Genomic DNA, 4,551 nt, shown 5'->3' with positions numbered 1-4,551 from the left:
CAAAACAGAGTGGCTCCCGAGCTGCCTGAGCGGCCGGCAGTCGAGGGCTGCCACCTGGAGGTTACTCAGGCGGCGGCGCCGGCGGCCGCGGGGCCCTCGCGCCTGGCCACGCCCTCTTTCCGCCCGCGGCGAGACGGGGCGGGGCAGGCCCTGCGTGTGACGTAACTCGCCTCCCACTGACGAAAGCCTGCACGCGGCCGCCACAACATTGGAGGCCACGCCCACTTGGGCGTGGCCCGCTGAGGCCCAGGTGGGTGATAGAGGCTGTGCCCCGCCCGGAAGGCTTGAGTTGGGCGGGGCGTGTGGCTCAGGTGGACCTCCCAGCTTTCACCTTGCTCTCTTCTTCCTCTGTCCCGCAGTTTATGGGTGAGGATACTGAGGCCCAGGTCAGGAGGTGGGAATACAGAAAACAAGATCCTTTGATTTCCTGGAGCTTCCTTTCTAGTGACAGAGACGGATATGAAATAAATGAATGAATGAACAAGACAGTTTCAGAGTCTTACCAGAGTTGTAAAGACAAGAAAATGGTGAAAAGTGACTGGAAGTGGGGGAAGCACTTTAAATGGTGTGTGGTCAGGGAAGATCTCTGAGGAGGTGACATTTGAGCTGAGACCAAAAAATGGAAAAGGCGGTATAGGGCTTTCCTTACGGCAGTATTGTAACGTTATGCATACAGTGCATTCATTGAATGTTTGAAATTAGTCTAAAATCCACACGCAGTAATTCAGCAAATACTCTGCATGTACTGTATGCACAGGATTGGGCTAATTTAGCTTTAATGACAAGTCCCAAAGATCCCCATTTTCACGTTGAGGAAACTAAGGATCAGAGATGTTAAGTAACTTATCTAAGATCATCCACTCTAATAAGTAGTCCACATTCCTCCAAAGCCTGTGCCCTTAGACTTAATGATTTACTGCCTGCAAATTAAATATTGAGAATGATTATAATTCCTTTTCTTCTTCTCAAGTCAAGTTTAGCCCAGTCTAGGAGACAGAAAAACTTTCAGCAGTACTAAGAGGTAATACTACTAATAATAGCAGCATCTAACAGTTACTGTGCCCTTATTAAGTGCAGAATACTGTATTAAACATTGGATGTGCTTCACCTCATTCACTTCTCACAACAGCTGAAAGGAAGGTACTGTCATTATTCTGTAGTAGGTAATATTGTTGTTCTCAACTATTAAGTAGCTCATACTGTTCAGGATTATATATCACCACCTGTTGACAGTAGACTGCAGTGCATCCTGTAAGAGTCCTTTCTGGCCTCACTGATGTCAGGCTTTACCATGTGACTTGCTTTGGCCAATGGAATGTGCCTTTCGCCATATCTGAGCAGAGGTGTTAGGAGCCATTATGATTTCAACCAGCTCTCTTCCTCCCCCACCCTTCATGAGGATGGCGTGTCCCAGGTGGGGCTGCTCCCTCCCTCCCTCCCCCTGGGTCCTGGAAGGAAAAAGAGATATTAAGTAGCCCACAACTAACATGTCACATGAGTAAAAAATAATTTGCTACTGAGATTTGGGATTATTTGGGATTATTTCTTATGCAGCCTTACCTAATGAAATCTGATTAATATATACCCCCATTTTATAGATAAAGACAGTGAGCTTCAGAGAGGTTTAGTAACTTTCCCATGGTCACACAGGGAGTAAGTTGTGCATCTGGGATTCACACCTAGGTCAGTGTGACTCTAGAAACAATGCTCTTAACCATCGAAGGGGTGAGAATGAAAGAAGTTGAAGTAATTAATGAATAATAATGTCCAGTGAACTGAGATAGCGTGGTAGAGGCAGAAATCAGATGACCTGGGTTCTTATTTGGCTGTCAAGTAGTTTCAAGTGACTTAATGTCTCTTTATTAAAAAAAAAAAAAGATTGTAATTAACTAGAGTAAATCTAGATTGAGAGTCAGAAGACCTCGATCCTGATCGTGGTACTCTAGTTTCTAGCTATGTGAACTTGAGCAAACTACTCCACTTCTCAAGCTTCACTTATGAAATGAAGACACTGAACTAGAACTAGGGATCCTAAGTTTGCAACCTCAATTGTTTTTGTTTTGGCCACAGCACAGTGTTTAATTTTTTGAAAAACATAAAAATACACTCACAATGTGTTGACAACAGTGGAGAAATAGGTATTCTTACATATTATTGGTAGAAATGTAAATTGATACAACCTCTATGGGGTGGGTCAATATATAATGTATATCGAAATTTAAAATCCACAAACCCCTGGCTGAGTTTGATATCCACGTGGGAAGAAAATGAATCTTAACCCCTTGCTATGGACAGAATGTTTGTGTTCCCCACAAATTCATATGCTGAAATCCTAATCACCAATGTGACAGTATTTGGAGATGGGTCCTTAAGGGGGTGATTAGGTTATGAGGCTGGAACCCTCATGAATAGAATTAACACCATTGTAAAAGTGACCCAAGCTCGTGGAGGAGCTCCCTCACCCTTTCTGCCGTATAATGGTATAGTGAGGAGATGATGATCTATGAACCTCACCAGACACTGAATCTGCCAGTTCCTCCATCTTAGCCTTCCCAGCCTCCAGAACTGTGGGAAATAAATTTCTCTTGTTTATAAGCCACCTAGTTAGTATATGGTATTTTTGTTATAACAACCCAAAAGAACTAGGACTCCCTTACTTTACACCATACATAAAATTATTTCCATTAATTCCAAAAAGATTGTAGATCAAAGTGTGAAATATAAAAGAATAAGCTTCCACCAGAAAACAGGACTACATCTTGATGACCTGGAGTAGACAAAAAAAGCCTTGAACAAGACACACACACAAAATACTAACTGCAAAAGAAAAGATTGATAATTTGGACTTTATTTAAATTTTGATAAAATTTCTTTTTATCTGAAAAATATTAAGATAACTGTCTAACCACTATGCTGTATACCTGAAACTAATATAAAATAATATTGAATGTCAACTCTACTTGAAAAATAAAAATTAAAAAAATTAAAAAAGTGAAAATACAAGCAGACGAATAGAAGATATTTACAATGCATATATCCGAAAAGGATTTGTATCCAGAATATCTAAAGCTTTCCTACAAATCAATAAAAAAGGGCAATCAACTTAACAAAAACTGGACTAATAACTTAAGCATTTCACAAGAGAAAATATCCAATTGGCCAAAAGCACATAAAAAAAGCATTCAATACTGTTAGTCATTAGAAAAATGCAAATTAAAATCACAATGAAATACTTTTGCATATCCACCAGAATGGCCAAAATGTAAAAAGATGAAAATACGAAGTACTAAGGGGAACGTGGAGCCTCTAGAATGTTCATGCATTTCTGACAGGAGTGTAAGTGATAGAACCACTTTGGAAAACTTGGACTCTATCTATTAAGGCTAAACATAGGCTTGCCCTATGACCTGGCATAGGTCTACCCTATGATCCAGCAGTTCCACTCAAGGGAAATGGAGTCTCCACTAAAAGACATGTACAATGAAAAACAAGAAACCATAACTACACGCAACAGCAAGGATAGATCAGACAGAGTTGAGTTAAAGTCATGATGTTGAGTTAAAAGAAGCCAGTCCTCAAAGACTACATATTGTGTAATTCCATTTATATGGAGGTCAAGAACAGGCAAAGCTAATCTATGATTATAGAAGTTGTAATAGTAGTTACTTTGGCAGGAGAGAGATATTGACTAGGAATGATCAATGGCTTCTAGGGTGCTGATAATATTCTATGTCTGACTTTGGTGTTGATTATAAGTGTAAAAGCTCATTAAACTCTATGCTTAACATCAGTTAACTTTATTGCATGTGTGTTATAGCTCAATTAAAACAATTAAAAAATATATATGCCCTTTAAGAAGGCAATTCTACTTTTAGGAAATTAGCCTACAAATATAATACAATAAGGGAAATGACATATACAGTTATATTAATAACAACTTTGCTTGTAATAGCAAATATCGGAAACAGTTAAATGTTCATCGATTTAAAAATCTTCATAAATTTATCCGATAAAATATTATAGGCTATTTAAAAAAAAAAAACAGAAGCTCTTTTGTAGGGATATGAGAAAAGCTCCACAATCTTAATGATATACGTTGATTTATTGATTTATTGCTTTATTGCTTTATTGATTTATTGATTTTAGGTGAGGCAACCCTTGGTTGACCTCACAGATTGCAAGGAACTTGTCAGCTTACAATTCCTTATTTTTAAAAAATTTATATGCCTACAGCACCTGGTCTTCCCAGGTGGTCTCCCATCCAAGTACTAACCAGGCCCGATCCTGTTTAGCTTCCGAGATCAGACGAGATAGGGCTTGTTCAGGGTAGCATGGCTGTAGACTAATATATGTTGTTTTTAGAAAAAGAAAAAATGATGTTTATGGTATGCTATCATTTATATACAAAAACCTTTTATGGGTAAAGTCTGTCTCTAGAGAGACACTTTTTTTACAAGGGAACTTGGCTAGGCAACAGGAGTGAGAGGGAGGTTTATTATTCAATAAATCCTCTCTTGTATGTACTCTAAGAATCTATTATTTTTTAAAAGT

At 39.0% G+C, this 4,551-nt stretch overlaps 1 pseudogene; it reads right to left on the bottom strand.

Annotated features, from left to right (window-relative positions):
- Positions 1 to 4,224: 4,224 nt before the first annotated feature.
- Positions 4,225 to 4,343, bottom strand: LOC120619803 (uncharacterized; annotated as a pseudogene).
- Between the last annotated feature and the right edge of the window lie 208 nt (positions 4,344 to 4,551).

Source organism: Pteropus medius, unplaced genomic scaffold (assembly GCF_902729225.1).
Source record: "Pteropus medius unplaced genomic scaffold, Ma_sr-lr_union100, whole genome shotgun sequence".
NCBI classification, from domain to species: domain Eukaryota; kingdom Metazoa; phylum Chordata; class Mammalia; order Chiroptera; family Pteropodidae; genus Pteropus; species Pteropus medius.
Note: the sequence above shows the minus strand (reverse complement) of the source record. Positions and strands in the feature narration are given on the sequence as shown.